The following is a 19,680-nucleotide window of genomic DNA, read 5'->3' as shown; positions in this document are numbered from 1 at the left end:
GGCAGGTCTTGTTGGGTGTTCCCAGTATGTGACAGGTCTTGTTGGGTGCTCCCAGTATATGGGAGGTTTTGTGGGCGTTCCCAGTATACGGCAGGTCTTGTGGGTGTTCCCAGTATACGGCAGGTTTTGTTTTGTGTTCCCAGTATACAGCAGGTCTTGTTGGGTGTTTACAGTATACGGCAGGTCTTGTTGGGTGTTCTCAGTATGCGGCAGGTCTTATTGGGTGTTTCCAGTATGCGGCAGGTCTTGTTGGGTGTTTCCAATATACGGTAGGTCTTGTTGGGTGTTCCCAGTATACAACAGGTCTTGTTGGGTGCTCCCAGTAGGTGACAGGTCTTGTTGAGTGTTCCCAGTATGCAGCAGTTCTTGTTGGGTGTTCCCTGTATGTGGCAGTTCTTGTTGGGTGTTTCCACTATACGGCAGGACTTGTTGGGTGTTCCCAGTATACAACAGGTCTTGTTGGGTGTTCCCAGTATACGACAAGTCTTGTTGGATGTCTCAGTATGCAGCAGGTCTTGTTGGGTGTTCCCAGTATGCAGCAGGTCTTGTTGGGTGTTCCCAGTATACGACAGGTCTTGTTGGGTGTTTCCAGTATTCTTCAGGTCTTGTTGGATGTTCCCAGTATGCGTCAGGTCTTGTTGAGTGTTCCCAGTATACGACAGGTCTTGTCGGGTGTTCCCAGTAGGTGACAGGTCTTGTTGGGTGTTCCCAGTTTGTGGCAGGTCTTGTGGGTGTCCCCAGTATACAGCAGGTCTTGTTTTGTGTTCCCAGTATGCGGCACGTCTTGTTGGTTGCTCCCAGTATGCGGCAGGTCTTGTTGAGTGTTCCTAGTATACGACAAGTCTTGCTGGGTGTTCCAGGTATACAACAGGTCTTTTGGCATGTTCCTGTTATAGGGAAAGTCTAGGGGGTGTTTTCGGTATAATGGTCTTGTAGGGTGTTCCCAGTATACGACAGGTCTTGTCGGGTGTTCCCAGTAGGTGACAGGTCTTGTTGGGTGTTCCCAGTATACAACAGGTCTTGTTGGGTGTTCCCAGTATACGACAAGTCTTGTTTGATGTCCCAATATGCGGCAGGTCTTGTTGGGTGTTCTCAGTATGCAGCAGGTCTTGTTGGGTGTTCCCAGTATGTGGCAGGTCTTGTTGGGTGTTCCCAGTATACGACAGGTCTTGTTGGGTGTTTCCAGTATTCTTCAGGTCTTGTTGGGTGTTCCCAGTATGTGACAGGTCTTGTTGGATGTCCCAGTATGCGACAGGTCTTGTTGGGTGTTCCCAGTATACGACAGGTCTTTTTGGGTGTTTCCAGTATTCTTCAGGTTTTGTTGGGTGTTCCCAGTATGCGACATGTCTTGTTGGATGTTCCCAGTATGCGGCAGGTCTTGTTGGGTGTTCCTAGTATGCGTCAGGTATTGTTGAGTGTTCCCAGTATACGACATGTCTTGTCGGGTGTTCCCAGTAGGTGACAGGTCTTGTTGGAGGTTCCCAGTTTGTGGCAGGTCTTGTGGGTGTCCCCAGTATACAGCAGGTCTTCTTTTGTGTTCCCAGTATGCGGCACCTCTTGTTGGGTGTTCCCAGTATGCGGCAGGTCTTGTTGGGTGTTCCTAGTATACGACAAGTCTTGTTGGGTGTTCCAGGTATACAACAGGTCTTTTGGCGTGTTCCAGTTATAGGGAAAGTCTAGGGGGTGTTTTCGGTATAATGGTCTTGTTGGGTGTTCCCAGTATACGACAGGTCTTGTTGGGTGTTCCCAGTAGGTGACAGGTCTTGTTGGGTGTTCCCAGTTTGTGGCAGGTCTTGTCGGGTGTCCCCAGTATGCGGCAGGTCTTGTTGGGTGTTCCCAGTGTGCGGCAGGTCTTGTTGGGTGTTCCTAGTATACGACAATTCTTGTTGGGTGTTCCAGATATACGACAGGTCTTTTGGCGTGTTCCTGGTATAGTGAAAGTCTAGGGGGTGTTTTCGGTATAATGGTCTTGTGAGGTGTTCCCAGTATACGTTGGGTCTTGTAGGTTGTTCGGGATATACGGTTGGTCTTGTGGGGTGTTCCCAGTATCTGTCAGGTCTTTTGTGGTGTTCCTGATATATGGAAGGTCTCGGGAGTATACTCGGTATACGATGAGTCTTTTGGGGTGTTCACAGATTTTTGGTGGTCTTGTGAAGTGTTCTCAGTATATGTTGGGTCTTGTGGGCTGTTCCAGATATACAGCGGGTCTTATGGAGTGTTCCCGCTATACGGCAGGTCTTTTGTGGCGTTTCACGTACTAGGGGGGTGTTCTCGCTAGACGACGGATCGTGTGTGGTTTCCCAGATTCCTGTGGTCTAGTGAGGTGCTCCCAGTATACGTTGTGTCTTATGGGCGTTGTCTGGATATACGGTGGGTCTTGTTGGGTATTCGAGTTATACTTCGGGTCTTGTGGGGTGTTCCTGGTATACGACAGGTCTTGTGGGTTGTTCTGGAAAGATGGCGGGTCTTATGGGGTGTTCCTGGTATACAGCACGCCTTGTGGGGTGTTCCTGATATACAACGGTTCCTGTGGGTTGTTCTGGGTATATGGTGGTTCTTATGGAAGTTTTTGTAGAATGTTTACAGTACATAGCAGGTCTTGTGGGGTGTTCCCGGTATACTGCGGGTCTTGTGATGTGTTTCCGATATACAGCAGGTCTTCTTGGGTGTTTCCAGTATGCAGCAGGTCTTGTTGGGTGTTCCCAGTATGCGGAAGTTCTTGTTGGGTGTTTCCAATATACGGCAGGTCTTGTTGGGTGTTCCCAGTAGGTGACAGGTCTTGTTGGGTGTTCCCAGTTTGTGGCAGGTCTTGTCGGGTGTCCCCAGTATGCGGCAGGTCTTGTTGGGTGTTCCCAGTGTGCGGCAGGTCTTGTTGGGTGTTCCTAGTATACGACAATTCTTGTTGGGTGTTCCAGATATACGACAGGTCTTTTGGCGTGTTCCTGGTATAGTGAAAGTCTAGGGGGTGTTTTCGGTATAATGGTCTTGTGAGGTGTTCCCAGTATACGTTGGGTCTTGTAGGTTGTTCGGGATATACGGTTGGTCTTGTGGGGTGTTCCCAGTATCTGTCAGGTCTTTTGTGGTGTTCCTGATATATGGAAGGTCTCGGGAGTATACTCGGTATACGATGAGTCTTTTGGGGTGTTCACAGATTTTTGGTGGTCTTGTGAAGTGTTCTCAGTATATGTTGGGTCTTGTGGGCTGTTCCAGATATACAGCGGGTCTTATGGAGTGTTCCCGCTATACGGCAGGTCTTTTGTGGCGTTTCACGTACTAGGGGGGTGTTCTCGCTAGACGACGGATCGTGTGTGGTTTCCCAGATTCCTGTGGTCTAGTGAGGTGCTCCCAGTATACGTTGTGTCTTATGGGCGTTGTCTGGATATACGGTGGGTCTTGTTGGGTATTCGAGTTATACTTCGGGTCATGTGGGGTGTTCCTGGTATACGACAGGTCTTGTGGGTTGTTCTGGAAAGATGGCGGGTCTTATGGGGTGTTCCTGGTATACAGCACGCCTTGTGGGGTGTTCCTGATATACAACGGTTCCTGTGGGTTGTTCTGGGTATATGGTGGTTCTTATGGAAGTTTTTGTAGAATGTTTACAGTACATAGCAGGTCTTGTGGGGTGTTCCCGGTATACTGCGGGTCTTGTGATGTGTTTCCGATATACAGCAGGTCTTCTTGGGTGTTTCCAGTATGCAGCAGGTCTTGTTGGGTGTTCTCAGTATGCGGAAGTTCTTGTTGGGTGTTTCCAATATACGGCAGGTCTTGTTGGGTGTTCCCAGTATACGACAGGTCTTGTTGGGTGTTCCCAGTAGGTGACAGGTCTTGTTGGGTGTTCCCAGTATGCGGCAGTTTTCGTTAGGTGTTCCCTGTATGCGGCAGTTCTTGTTGGGTGTTTCCAATATACGGCAGGCCTTGTTGGGTGTTCCCAGTATACAACAGGTCTTGTTGGGTGTTCCCAGTATACAACAGGTCTTGTTGGGTGTTCCCAGTATACGACAGGTCTTGTTGGGTGTTCCCAGTAGGTGACAGATCTTGTTGGGTGTTCCCAGTATGCGGCAGTTCTTGTTGGGTGTTCCGTGTATGCGGCAATTCCTGTTGGGTGTTTCCAATATACAGCAGGCCTTGTTGGGTGTTCCCAGTATACGACAGGTCTAGTTGGGTGTTCCCAGTATACAACAGGTCTTGTTGGGTGTCCCAGTATGCGGCAGGTCTTGTTGGGTGTTCCCAGTATGCAGCAGGTCTTGTTGGGTGTTCACAATATGCGGCAGGTCTTGTTGGGTGTTCGCAGTATAAGACAGGTCTTGTTGTATGTTCCCAGTATGCGGCAGGTCTTGTTGGGTGTTCCCAGTATGCGTCAAGTCTTGTTGGGTGTTCCCAGTATACGACAAGTCTTGTTGGGTGTTCCCAGTATACGACAGGTCTTGTCGGGTGTTCCCAGTTTGTGACAGGTCTTGTGGGTGTCCCCAGTATACGGCAGGTCTTGTTTTGTGTTCCCTGTATGCGACAGGTCTTGTTGGGTGTTCCCAGTGTGCGGCAGGTCTTGTTGGGTGTTCCCAGTATGCAGCAGGTCTTGTTGGGTGTTCCCAGTGTGCGGTAGGTCTTGTTGGGTGTTCCCAATATGCGGCAGTTCTTGCTTGGTGTTCCGTGTATGCGGCAATTCCTGTTGGGTGCTTTCATTATGCGGCAGGCCTTGTTGGGTGTTCCCAGTATATGACAGGTCTTGTTGGGTGTTCCCAGTATACAACAGGTCTTGTTGGGTGTTCCCAGTATATGACAGGTCTTGTTGGGTGTCCCAGTATGCAGCAGGTCTTGTTGGGTGTTCCCAGTATGCAGCAGGTCTTGTTGGGTGTTCCCAGCATGCGGCAGGTCTTGTTGGGTGTTCCCAGTATGCGGCAGGTCTTGTTGGATGTTCCCAGTATGCAGCAGGTCTTGTTGGGTGTTCCCAGTATGCGGCAGGTCTTGTTGGGTGTTCCCAGTATGCGGCAGGTCTTGTTGGATGTTCCCAGTATGCGGCAGGTCTTGTTGGGTGTTCCCAGTATGTATCAAGTCTTGTTGGGTGTTCCCAGTATACGACAGGTCTTGTCGGGTGTTCCCAGTAGTTGACAGGTCTTGTTGGGTGTTCCCAGTTTGTGACTGGTCTTGTGGGTGTCCCCAGTATACAGCAGGTCTTGTTTTGTGTTTCCAGTATGCGGCAGGTCTTGTTGGGTGTTCCCAGTGTGCAGCAGGTCTTGTTGGGTGTTCCTAGTATACGACAAGTCTTGTTGGGTATTCCAGGTATACGACAGATCTTTTGGCGTGTTCCTGGTATAGGGAAAGTCTAAGGGGTGTTTTCGGTATAATGGTCTTGTGAGGTATTCCCAGTATACGTTGGGTCTTGTAGGTTGTTCGAGATATACGGTTGGTCTTGTGGGGTGTTCCCAGTATCTGTCAGGTCTTTTGTGGTGTTTCTGATATATGGAGGGTCTAGGAAGTATTCTCGGTATACGATGGGTCTTTTGGGGGGTTCACAGATTTTTGGTGGTCTTTTGATGTGTTCTCAGTATATGTTGGGTCTTGTGGGCTGTTCCGGATATACAGTGGGTCTTATGGAGTGTTTCACTTACTAGGGGGGTGTTCTCGCTAGACGACGGATCGTGTGGGGTTTCCCAGATTCCTGTGGTCTAGTGAGGTGCTCCCAGTATACGTTGTGTCTTATGGGTGTTGTGGGTTGGTCTGGATATACGGTAAGTCTTGTTGGGTATTCGGGTTATACTTCGGGTCTTGTGGGGTGTTCCCAGTATACGACAGGTCTTGTCGGGTGTTCCCAGTAGTTGACAGGTCTTGTTGGGTGTTCCCAGTTTGTGACAGGTCTTGTGGGTGTCCCCAGTATACAGCAGGTCTTGTTTTGTGTTCCCTGTATGCGACAGGTCTTGTTGGGTGTTCCCAGTGTGCGGCAGGTCTTGTTGGGTGTTCCCAGTATGCAGCAGGTCTTGTTGGGTGTTCCGTGTATGCGGCAATTCCTGTTGGGTGTTTCCATTATACGTCAGGTCTTGTTGGGTGTTCCCAGTATATGACAGGTCTTGTTGGGTGTTCCCAGTATACAACAGGTCTTGTTGGGTGTTCCCAGTATATGACAGGTCTTGTTGGGTGTTCCCAGTATGCAGCAGGTCTTGTTGGGTGTTCCCAGTATGCGGCAGGTCTTGTTGGATGTTCCCAGTATGCCGCAGGTCTTGTTGGGTGTTCCCAGTATGCGGGAGGTCTTGTTGGATGTTTCCAGTATGCAGCAGGTCTTGTTGGGTGTTCCCAGTATGAAGCAGGTCTTGTTGGGTGTTCCCAGTATGCGGCAGGTCTTGTTGGATGTTCCCAGTATGCCGCAGGTCTTGTTGGGTGTTCCCAGTATGCGGGAGGTCTTGTTGGATGTTTCCAGTATGCAGCAGGTCTTGTTGGGTGTTCCCAGTATGAAGCAGGTCTTGTTGGGTGTTCCCAGTATGCGGCAGGTCTTGTTGGATGTTCCCAGTATGCCGCAGGTCTTGTTGGGTGTTCCCAGTATGCGGGAGGTCTTGTTGGATGTTTCCAGTATGCAGCAGGTCTTGTTGGGTGTTCCCAGTATGAAGCAGGTCTTGTTGGGTGTTCCCAGTATGCGGCAGGTCTTGTTGGATGTTCCCAGTATGCGGCAGGTCTTGTTGGGTGTTCCCAGTATGTGTCAAGTCTTTTTGGGTGTTCCCAGTATACGACAGGTCTTGTCGGGTGTTCCCAGTAGTTGACAGGTCTTGTTGGGTGTTCCCAGTTTGTGACAGGTCTTGTGGGTGTCCCCAGTATACAGCAGGTCTTGTTTTGTGTTTCCAGTATGCGGCAAGTCTTGTTGGGTGTTCCCAGTGTGCAGCAGGTCTTGTTGGGTGTTCCTAGTATACGACAAGTCTTGTTGGGTATTCCAGGTATACGACAGATCTTTTGGCATGTTCCTGGTATAGGGAAAGTCTAAGGGGAGTTTTCTGTATAATGGTCTTGTGAGGTGTTCCCAGTATACGTTGGGTCTTGTAGGTTGTTCGAGATATACGGTTGGTCTTGTGGGGTGTTCCCAGTATCTGTCAAGTCTTTTGTGGTGTTTCTGATATATGGAAGGTCTAGGAGGTATTCTCGGTATACGATGGGTCTTTTGGGGTGTTCACAGATTTTTGGTGGTCTTGTGAGGTGTTCTCAGTATATTTTGGGTCTTGTAGGCTGTTCCAGATTTACAGCGGGTTTTATGGAGTGTTCCCGTTATACGGCAGGTCTTTTGTGGTGTTTCACATAATGGGGGGTGTTCTTGCTAGACGATGGATCGTGTGGGTTTTCCCAGATTCTTGTGGTCTAGTGAGGTGCTCCCAATATACGTTGTGTCTTATGGGTGTTGTGGCTTGGTCTAAATATACGGTGGGTCTTGTTGGGTATTCGGGTTATACTTCAGGTCTTGTGGGGTGTTCCTGGTATACGACAGGTCTTGTGGGTTGTTCTGGATAGATGGCGGGTCTTATGGGATGTTCCTGGTATACAGCACGCCTTGTTGGGTGTTCCTAATATACAATGGTTCCTGTGGGTTGTTCTGGGTACTTGGTGGTTCTTATGGAAGTTTTTGAAGAATGTTTACAGTACATAGCAAGTCTTGTGGGGTGTTCCCGGTATACTGTGGGTCTTGTGATGTGTTTCCGATATACAGCAGGTCTTGTGGGGTGTTCCCTATATACAGCAGGTCTTGTGATGTGTTCCCGGTATACGACAGGTCTTGTGGCTGTTCTTGGTATATCGTGCGTTTTGTGGGATGTTCCCGATATACGGCAGGTCTTATGGGATGCTCACAGTATATGGAAGGTTTTGTAGAATGTTTATGGTAGATAGCAGGTCTTGAGGGGTGTTCCTGGTATACTGCGGGTCTTGTGATGTGTTCCCGATATACAGCAGGTCTTATGGGGTGTCGACAGTATACAACAGGTCTTGCGGGGTTTTACCAATATACGGCAGAGCTTGGGGGATTTTTCCAGTATACAGCAAGTCTTGTAAGGTTTTACCAGTATACGATGAGTCTTATGGGGTGTTCCCTGTATTTGATGGGTCTTGTGGGATGTTCCCAGTATACGGCAGATCTTGTGGGGTGTTCCCAGTATATGGCAGGTCTTATGAGATGCTCACAGTATATGGAAAGTTTTGTGGAATGTTTATGGTACATAGCAGGTCTTGTGGGGTGTTCCTGGTATACTGCGGGCCTTGTGATGTGTTCCCGGTATACGACAGGTCTTGTGGGCTGTTCCCGGTATATTGTGCGTTTTGTGGGATGTTACCAATATACTGCAGGTCTTATGGGGTGTCGACAGTATACAACAGGTCTTGCAGGGTTTTACCGGTATATGGCAGAGCTTGGGGGATTTTTCCGGTATACAGCAGGTCTTGTAAGGTTTTACCAGTATACGGTGAGTCTTGTGGGGTGTTTCCTGTATTTGGTGGGTCTTGTGGAGTGTTCCCGGTATTTGGCAGGTTTTGAGGGTGTTCTTAGTATAGGCCAGGTCTTGAGGGCGGTTCCTTATATTCGTCGGGTCTTGTGGTGTGTTCTCGGTATACGGAAGATCTTGTATGGTGATCCCGGTGGACTGCGGGTCTTGTGGGATGTTCCTGGTATATTGTGTGGTTTGTGGGATGTTCTTGGTGTTCAACAGGCCTTGTGGGGTGTTTCCAGTATATGGCAGGTCATGTGGGGTGTTCACAGTTTACAGCAGTTCTTGTGGGTTGTTCCTGGTATATAGCAGGTCTTGTAGGGTGTTTCCAGTGTACGGCAGATCTTGTGGTGCGTTCACGGTATACAGCAAGTCGTGTGGGGTGTTCATGGTATACAACAGGTCTTGTGGGGTGTTCACAGTATTCAACAAGTCTTATGGGGTGTTTATGGTATACATCCAGGTCTTATGGGGTGTTCGCAGTATACAAAAGGTCTTATGGGACATTCATGGTATACAGCAGGTCTTGTGAGGTGTTTCCAGTATACGGCAGGTCTTGTGGAGAGTTTTTGGTATATCGTGAGTTTTGTGGGATGCTCTCAGTATATGGCGGGTGTAAGGATTTCACTCACTCAGCTGCGACGGCTGACACTCAGGAGACGTGTTCCTTTAAAGTTCACTGGGTTTATTGCTTCATAAACCATGTGGCAAATAACAGAAAGCAAAATGGGCCTTTGGTTCAGGCAAAGAAAAGCAAGTGTCCAGTTCATCCGGCTCAGTCCTGAAGCTGTAACACACTCAGGAGGGTTTCACCTCCACACATATCTGCTGTGTAAAGGATTAGCCAGTCTTATAAAGAGCTAACCCCACCCAGTAACCCATCACATGATTAGCCATGTGGTCTGACATTACCACAGGTCCTGAAACACATATACAAGATTATGTGCAAGACAGGAATACTCCGGGCTACATTACAGCAACCAGGCACTTATGTGGCACATACCTCCCATCGACTACAAACCCTTTAGCCATGCTACATACCTCCCCCCTCTGCCTAAAGCCGTGGGGCTTGGCACTTTCCCCCACTAAACAAGGGATTCTCGATAGGGCATCCGCATTACCGTGCAGCTTTCCGGCCCTATGTTCCACATGGAAACTGAAGTCCTGCAGGGCTAAGAACCAACGGGTGACCCTAGCATTTCTACCCTTCGTTTCCCTCATCCACCTAAGTGGGGCATGGTCGGATATCAGTCTAAATTTACGTCCCAGCAGATAGTACCGCAATGTGTCCACTGCCCATTTTATGGCCAAGCACTCCTTCTCAACGACTGAGTAGTTCTTTTCAGATGAGGACATCTTCCTACTCAGATAGAGAACAGGATGCTCCTCCCCATGTAGTTCTTGGGAAAGGACTGCTCCCACCCCAACATCTGAGGCATCTGTCTGAAGAATAAACTCTTTCTTGAAGTGTGGGGCCATCAGAACGGGTTGCTTACACAAAGCGTTTTTCATTTCTTGGAAGGCTGACTCTGTTTCTTCGGACCACTTAACCATTACTGATTTTGTCCCTTTTAGCAGGTCAGTCAGAGGCGCAGCCATCGTGGCGAAGTTTGGGATGAACCTCCTGTAATATCCCACGATTCCCAGGAAGGCTTTAACTTGTTTCTTGGAAACTGGTTTTGGCCATGTTTGGATTGCCTCCACTTTATTGATTTGGGGTTTTATTTCTCCATGACCCACTATGTATCCAAGGTACTTAGCTTCTTCTTTACCCAAGGCGCACTTCTTCGGGTTTATAGTAAATCCGGCCTCTCTTATAGCATCCAACACCGCTTGGACTTTCTCCAGATGACTCTCCCAGTCCGGGCTAAAGATGACGATATCATCTAGGTACGCAGCAGCGTAGGCCTTATGGGGTGCAAGGACTCTATCCATAGCCCTCTGGAAGGTCGCCGGAGCTTCCTGTAGGCCAAACGGCATCCGGGCATATTGGAAGCATCCATCAGGTGTCGAAAAGGCCGTCTTCTCCTTGGCTTCCTGTGCCATGGGGATCTGCCAATACCCCTTTGTCAAATCCAAGGTGGATATATATCTGGCGTGCCCAAGCCTTTCGATGAGCTCATCAATACGGGGCATGGGATAAGCGTCGAACTTGGAGACTTCATTCAACTTCCGATAGTCGTTGCAAAACCTCCACTCTCCATCAGGTTTTGGGACCAGGACAATTGGGCTCGACCAACCGCTCTTGGATTCCTCAATGACCCCAAGCCTCAACATACGCTCCACTTCCTTGGAGATAACTTCTCGACGAGCCTCAGGAATACGATAAGGTTTCACATTCACCCGCACATGTGGCTCTGTTAGGACCTCGTGCTCTATGACCTTCGTGTATCCTGGCAATTCTGAAAACAGGTCCCTGTTTTTCTGGAGTAACTCCCGGCACTGCTGTTTCTGGGTCTTTGATAGCGTCTCTGCTATAGTAACCGCTCCAACCTCACCTTCTGGGTTGCTTAACAATGATGGAGTTGCTGTCGGCTCTCTATCTTGCCATGGCTTGATGAGGTTGACATGGTAAACTTGGAATGGTTTCCGTCTTCCTGGTTGGTGAATTTTATAATTTACCTCACCAAGTTTCTCGACAACCTCATATGGCCCTTGCCATTTGGCCAAGAACTTGCTTTCCACCGTTGGAACTAACACAAGAACTCGGTCTCCCGGATTGAACTGCCTCACTCTTGCAGACCGGTTGTAGACCCTGGCTTGAGCTTCTTGTGCTTGGAGAAGGTGTTCTTTCACGATAGGCATCACCTTTGCAATCCTCTGCTGCATCAGGGCCACATGCTCAATGACGCTTCTGTGGGGTGTGACTTCGGCCTCCCAGGTTTCCTTGGCTATATCCAGGAGTCCTCGTGGATGTCGGCCATATAGAAGCTCAAACGGTGAGAACCCTGTGGAGGCCTGTGGAACTTCACGAATGGAAAACATCAGATAGGGTAAGAGACAATCCCAGTCTCTACCGTCTTTCTCTATAGCTTTTCTCAGCATGCTCTTTAGTGTCTTGTTAAACCTCTCAACAAGGCCATCTGACTGGGGATGGTACACCGAGGTCCTCAACTGGGAGATCTTCAGGGCTTTGCATAACTCCCTCATCACCTTGCTCATGAAAGGTGTACCCTGGTCAGTCAGGATCTCCTTTGGCAGACCTGTCCGGGAAAAGACATGGACCAACTCGCGGGCTATGCTTTTTGAGGAAGAATTTCTCAAGGGAATTGCCTCAGGATAGCGTGTGGCATAGTCCAGGATGACTAATATATACTGATGGCCCCGAGCTGATTTAACTAAGGGACCGACCAAGTCCATGGCAATTCTCTCGAACGGTACCTCAATAATGGGCAGTGGCACAAGGGGGTTCCGGAAATGAGGAGTAGGAGCAGTTAGCTGACATGTAGGGCAGGACCTGCAATAGTTCACTATTTCCCGGTGACACCCAGGCCAATAGAACCTCTGCACAACCCGTTCCTGCGTTTTTTCCACCCCCAGGTGTCCACCCAAGATGTGTGAATGGGCCATGTCCAACACTTTCCGTCTATACGGACCCGGCACTATCAACTGCTCTACCAACTCCTCCCGTATTTTCGTGACACGGTACAACAACTCCCCCCTCAACAGAAAATGGGGAAATCTTGTGTCTGCCCCCGGCTCCTGTACCACCCCGTCAATAACTGTGACATTATTAAAGGCTTCCCTCAGAGTGGGGTCCCTATGTTGGGCAGTCCCAAAATTTTCACCGGTAACTTCTAACTCCAGAATGTCAGATGTAGGGGATACTTCCTCCTCATCCCCAACCAGAACACAAAAAGGAAAACTGTCTGCCTCTGGGTGTGGCGATACCCTTCCAGGGTTCACTGGTTCCCTGCCAGGGAGCTCAGAACCATTTCCCCACAAATCCCAAAACAAACAGAAATCCCGGCCAATAATTATAGGGTGCAACAAGTCCTGAACCACGCCGACTATGTGGGACTCAGTGCCACATGCCGTTTCAATGTCCACCCTGGCCATAGGGTAGTCCTTTGCATCACCATGTATGCACCGCACTCCGACCTTCTTTCCTGGGAGCAGGTGGAGAGGAAAAGTGGCCCTCACCAGGGTCACTAGGCTCCCCGAGTCTAACAGTGCCGTTACTGCTCGACCGTTCACCTTTACGGGACACGCTTGAGGTCCCTCGTTGGATGGAGAGTTCACGCTACAGGCTGGATACGCATAGTATGAACAACGGCGTCCTATGCTGCAGTCCATCTGCTCAGTGGTTTGGGAACAACGGGCAGCTATATGTCCTGGCTTGTGGCACCTCCAACAAATAATATCACCCGTGGGGACCTTGGGCACCACCTCCCCCGCCCTTTGTGACCTTGGACGCACCACCCCTTTTTGGGACTCAGCTGCCTTCTGGGACCCCCAGTACGGCATGGGCTGCCTCCTGAAGGAGCCTTCCAACCCTTGGTATCTCTCAACCAGTCCGATCAGCTCGTCGGCATTCTGGGGATCACTCTGGGCAACCCAAGACTGTATAGGCCTCGGGAGGGAATGGACAAACCGATCCATCATCACCCGTTCTACCATCTGTGCAGGCGCAGAGGATTCTGGCTGCAGCCATTTCTGGACCAGGTGCAACAGATCAAACATTTGGGAACGAGGTGGTTTGTCCCGGTGATAGCCCCAGGAGTGAACTCGCTGTGCCCTGACAGTCAGTGTCACCCCCAAACGTGCGAGAATCTCGGCTTTCAATTTGTGATACTCTTTGGCATCCTGCAAGGTCAAATCATAGTACGCCTTCTGGGGTTCTCCCGTCAGGTATGGCGCAAGTACCTCTGCCCACTGCTCTGGCGGAAGTTTTTCCCTCTCAGCGACCCTCTCAAACACCGTCAGGAAGGCCTCAACATCATCCCCGGGAGTCATTTTCTGCAATGCGCGTCTTACCGTCTTCCGGACGTGGGTGTCATCAGCCAAACCTGGGGTTGGGGCGCTCGCCTTGCCCTGGATGGCGGTTGCCAGAAGCTGCATCTGCTGCTGATGCTCCTGCTGGCTCTGCTGCATCTGCTGCCGTTGCTCCTGCTGACTCTGCCGTTGCTCCTGCTGGCTCTGTTGTATCTGCTGCATCAACAGCCTGTTGGTCTCTTGCTGCCTTTTCTCCTGCTGTGACTGCATCTGGACCAAGTGTTTCAGCAGGTCCTCCATTTTCTCCGGCAATGCTTGCTGGCTTGCAACAGCCTTGACCCAGGACATTCAAAAATAAACTCACGTCTCCGCTGGGAACTGCCCGCATTCTCCACCAATTGTAAGGATTTCACTCACTCAGCTGCGACGGCTGACACTCAGGAGACGTGTTCCTTTAAAGTTCACTGGGTTTATTGCTTCATAAACCATGTGGCAAATAACAGAAAGCAAAATGGGCCTTTGGTTCAGGCAAAGAAAAGCAAGTGTCCAGTTCATCCGGCTCAGTCCTGAAGCCGTAACACACTCAGGAGGGTTTCACCTCCACACATATCTGCTGTGTAAAGGATTAGCCAGTCTTATAAAGAGCTAACCCCACCCAGTAACCCATCACATGATTAGCCATGTGGTCTGACATTACCACAGGTCCTGAAACACATATACAAGATTATGTGCAAGACAGGAATACTCCGGGCTACATTACAGCAACCAGGCACTTATGTGGCACATACCTCCCATCGACTACAAACCCTTTAGCCATGCTACACGGGTCTTGTGGGGTTTTCTTGGTTTAAAGCAGGTCTTGTGATGTGTGAAGGTCTCCTTCATTGGTCGTGTGGAGACCAGGCCTTGCCGGGCCAGAGCTGTTTTGTAGACACAAGTTGGATCTACTATACTGTATGTGACAGGCGCTGTAATCAGTCTGACGATTACAATGATTGACAGTGGTGATTACAGAGCACCGTGCGCTATAGACCCATCCTCCTGCTCCGGTTCCATCGCTAATCACCGGTCCTCGTCCCGCCAGCGTCTTCTGCTTCCTGCTGGAGATGACAAGCTCCCCGTTGCGAGTACCAGGTTACTCGTGGATGTCGGCAGCGTGAACACTGATCTCGTAGAACCTGGCTGCCACTTCACACAACAGACGGAGTAGGTCGAGAGAGGTAGAATGATGGTGGCGAGCCAGGGCCGTCTGCAGGAACAGATGGCAGGTTCTCCAATCTGTGCCTGTAAAATACACTGCTAATAGGGGAACACAGAGCCCAGATAATGGCCACCATGATGAGTGTCTAAATGGATGTCCACAACCTCCCCGGATGACCCACATGAGCCGCGAAGAGAAGTGTCCTCCATCGGTACACCGCTACTGGATATGGAATATTGCAGGTCTCAGATGGCGGCCGAGCGAGCGGGGATCGGCCCTGACTGAACATTGAAAAAGCCCCGTAATCCTGCCATCCCATTGATGACACCTGCAGTAATGGGTAACACCACAGATAATGCCATAGGTAACAATGATGACACTCTTTGTGTCCTGATAATGTCTGGTTTTCAGTCTTTTTTTGTTTGCACCCAGTTACTCTCGGTTTTTAAGTCTATCTGATAGACACTCGCTGCTTTTTTTTTTTCACTATATGGTGTCCCGAAATATGGCACAACTTCACTCCAGTCCCCCTCGCAATACGATTTTGAAGCACATCTTTCAAAAGTTCCGTTTTGTGCAAAAAATGGTTAATAACTGGAAAAAAAATAATTTTTTTGACATTGAGACAAATTCATGAACCACATGCGCCATTTTGATGAATTTGGCGCAGAAAACATTAACGAATACCTCAAGACAAAAAAAAGAAAAAGTGCTTGGTGCTCTGCACTGTAATAATATCTTCACCTGGTATTACTTCCTCTTCTGTTCCTACAGATTATCAGTGGCCCTTATGTGCTCCCAAAAAGTAAGAGTGACCCCTCTGTGCCCCTGCAAGGTAATAGTACCCTATCTGTGCCCCCACACTGCAATAAGTCCCCTGCCATGTTCCACAAGGTAATAAAGCCCAATCTGTCCCTGTACACTGTAATAGTGCCCCCTCTATGCCCCACATGGTAATAGTGCCTAATCTGTGCCTCTACACTTTAATAGTGCCCCCTTTATGCCCCCACAAGGTAATAGTGCCTAATCTGTCTCTCCACAATGTAAAAGTGTGCCCTCTTTGCCCCACAAAGTAATAGTGCTTAATTTGTGCCTCCACATGGTAATAGTGCCGCCTATATGCCCCCACAAGGTAATAGTGCCCAATCTGTTCCTCCACACTGTAATAATGCCCCCTCTATGCCCCCACAAAGTAATAGTGCCAAATCTGTGCCTCCACACTGTAATAATGCCCCCTCTATGCCCCCACAAGGTAATAGTGCCCAATCTGTTCCTCCACACTGTAATAATGCCACCTATATGCCCCCAGAAGGTAATAGTGCCCAATTTGTTCCTCCACACTGTAATAGTGCCCCCTCTATGCCCCACAAGGTAATAGTGCCCAATCTGTGCCTCCACACTGTAATAGTGCCCCCTCTATGCCCCACAAAGTAATAGTGCCCAATCTGTGCCTCCACACTGTAATAATGCCCCCTCTATGCCCCCACAAAGTAATAGTGCCCAATCTGTGCCTCCTCAGTGTAATAGTGCCCCCTCTATGCCCCACAAGGTAATAGTGCCCAATCTGTTCCTCCACACTGTAATAGTGCCACCTATATGCCCCCACAAGGTAATAGTGCCCAATCTGTTCCTCCACACTGTAATAGTGCCCCCTCTATGCCCCACAAGGTAATAGTGCCCAATCGGTTCCTCCACACTGTAATAGTGCCCCCTTTATGCCCCACAAGGTAATAGTGCCCAATCTGTGCCTCCACACTGTAATAATGCCCCCTCTATGCCCCCACAAAGAAATAGTGCCCAATCTGTTCCTCCACACTGTAATAGTGTCCCCTCTATGCCCCACAAGGTAATAGTGCCCAATCTGTTCCTCCACACTGTAATAGTGCCGCCTATATGCCCCACAAGGTAATAGTGCCCAATCTGTTCCTCCACACTGTAATAGTGCCCCCTCTATCCCCGTCAAGGTAATAGTGCCCAATCTGTTCCTCCACACTGTAATAATGCCCCCTCTATGCCCCCACAAGGTAATAGTGCCCAATCTGTTCCTCCACACTGTAATAGTGCCCCTTTTGTGCCTGCACACAATAATGATGCATTTGTGACCCCCACACTGTAATCCTAATAATCCTCTTTGTGCCTTTCCGCAGTAATTTCTCACATTTTTGCCCCACCTAGTAATATCCCTCTTTTTCTTTCCCTCATTTGTGCCCCCCAAAGTAAAATCCTCCATTTGTTCCAACACGGTACCAAGATATATTTCTTTCCTGCACCATTTGTACCCCACATCCTTCTCTCCCATTATTTCATGCCTCATTCCTGTAGATAAAAAATAATCTGGAACTCCTCTCCCTTGGCTCCCTCAGGGAGCGTCGACCTCCTCCGTTAGCCAGAGTGAGCGGCTGAGCAGGGAGACATAGTAACATAGTAACATAGTTAGTAAGGCCGAAAAAAGACATTTGTCCATCCAGTTCAGCCTATATTCCATCATAATAAATCCCCAGATCTACGTCCTTCTACAGAACCTAATAATTGTATGATACAATATTGTTCTGCTCCAGGAAGACATCCAGGCCTCTCTTGAACCCCTCGACTGAGTTCGCCATCACCACCTCCTCAGGCAAGCAATTCCAGATTCTCACTGCCCTAACAGTAAAGAATCCTCTTCTATGTTGGTGGAAAAACCTTCTCTCCTCCAGACGCAGTAGTATCCCCATAGACGATGGTAATGTCCGGACTATGGGGATACTACTAAGGAGGTGGCATCCCACGGGGTATGGTCTAGTTCAGCGACTGCTCTGCTGTTCGTGTTCTGCAGGAAACTAATTGTGCGAGTAACTACCAAGAGTGACGCCTCATCCACAGACTGTAACTCACGAACCTTCTGGGCTGTCGATATTCCAGACATACTCATTTAAATACACACGCTTCTAGTAGTCACAGGGTTAAAAAATATTAACGGGAGTGAAAAAAAATCATGATAATAAAAGAATAAAAGTCTGCTTGCCCACTGTCACCACTAGAGGGAGCCAAAGAGCTTAGTGCAGACTATTGGAAATCACCGGCTCCCTCTAGTGGTGACTGCAGGAATTGTATCATATAACTTCAGAGCCAAGTTTTAGAGAAATAGAGATAATATTGGACCTGAAATAAATTTCCAGCAGTCAGAACCAATGCTGTTAGTAAAGTAATGAGAACCAGGAGTCGTCTTTTTGTGCAGTGGTAAATTTATGGCTTTGTCTTGGGGAGAATAAATGTGACCATAGATAATAATGCAGAATATAGTAAAGGAGAATGGACACGCCGCCAGATACAGGCTCGGATAGTCTCGTAGTAATGTCTGCCAGTTCCTCGGGTGCATGTGCCCCTTCTCTGAATTCCTCAGGGTAACCGCTCCGCGACTTATTATTCAATCATTAATTTGTTTGGGGCTCATTAAAAATCAGCGTTGACCCCCAGGCGGAGAGGAGGCGCTGGCGGCTCATTAATGGAGCTGGACTAAAAATAGGAGAAGAGAGAAGAGGAGAATCCTCAGGGAAAGAGGAGCAAACACGAACGACTGGCAGCGAGCGGAGCCCAGGGAGAGTCTGAGGGAGGCAGCATCGCCCTCACCCACCGACGCGGCACCAGGGTCCGCGGGAGACCCCCGAAGAGCAATGATCAGGGTGTTAAGTGTAATGGCTGGAGATATCAGAAGAGCACGGAGAATAACAGAAACTGTCATAGTCATCCTTCTATCTATCATCTATCTATCTATCTATTATCTATATATTATCTATCTATCTATTATATATCTATGTATTATCTATCTGTCTATTATATATCTATATATTATCTATCTATCTATCTATCTATCTATCTATCTATCTATCTATCTATCTATCTATCTATCTATCTATCTATCTATCTATTATCTATGCCTGGGCAAGCCTTGTCCTGACTGACCGCCCAGGAACAACCCCCAAAAAAACCCCAATGAACACTTTTGGGTGGGATTAGCATGATTCCCTTCACTTTTGCGCCACAGGTCACAGGATTATCCCAGCTGTATCTGGACTGTTTCCTGGTCGCGTAATGTTGGAAATGTCCTAAGTATCGATAAGTTTTAGATCAGAGTCTGCAGACGTCCCTTCTCCTCACAGTGTCATTGTATAGTCCAGAGCACAGCGCGTCCCCCCTTATTGATATGGTGTCAGACTGTGGGGGCTGCACAGATTATTTTATTCCTTTTCACACAACAACCACAAATTGATGGTTCCGATCTATGTGGTAAGAGCAGGCGCAGTGCCTGCAGCACATTCCAGGGGGCGCTGTATGCTTCTACATACAACATACAAACACTCACAGGTCACCGATAACATCACACAGACCCCTGGGATCAATGATAACATCATACAGACCCCTGGGACCGGTGATAACATCATACAGACCCCTGGGACCGGTGATAACATCACACAGACCCCTGGGACCGCTGATAACATCATACAGACTCCTGGGACCGCTGATAACATCATACAGACCCCTGGGACCGGTGATAACATCACACAGACCACTGGGACCGCTGATAACATCATACAGACCCCTGGGACCGGTGATAACATCACACAGACCCCTGGGACCGCTGATAACATCATACAGACCCCTGGGACCGCTGATAACATCATACAGACCCCTGGGACCGGTGATAACATCACACAGACCACTGGGACCGCTGATAACATCATGCAGACCCCTGGGACCGGTGATAACATCACACAGACCCCTGGGACCGCTGATAACATCATACAGACCCCTGGGACCGCTGATAACATCATACAGACCCCTGGGACCGATGATAACATCATACAGACCCCTGGGACCGCTGATAACATCATACAGACCCCTGGGACCGCTGATAACATCATACAGACCCCTGGGACCGCTGATAACATCATACAGACCCCTGGGACCGGTGATAACATCACACAGACCCCTGGGACCGCTGATAACATCATACAGACCCCTGGGACCGCTGATAACATCATACAGACCCCTGGGACCGATGATAACATCATACAGACCCCTGGGACCGCTGATAACATCATACAGACCCCTGGGACC

The 19,680-nt window shown here is 49.1% G+C and overlaps 1 protein-coding gene across 1 annotated transcript in view; it reads left to right on the top strand.

The window, feature by feature from the left end:
* Positions 1–19,680, top strand: part of PTN (pleiotrophin) — a 65,716-nt gene that overhangs the window by 10,538 nt on the left and 35,498 nt on the right. The gene's annotated exons all lie outside the window — the stretch shown is intronic.

Source organism: Ranitomeya imitator, chromosome 4 (assembly GCF_032444005.1).
Source record: "Ranitomeya imitator isolate aRanImi1 chromosome 4, aRanImi1.pri, whole genome shotgun sequence".
NCBI lineage: Eukaryota > Metazoa > Chordata > Amphibia > Anura > Dendrobatidae > Ranitomeya > Ranitomeya imitator.
Note: the sequence above shows the minus strand (reverse complement) of the source record. Positions and strands in the feature narration are given on the sequence as shown.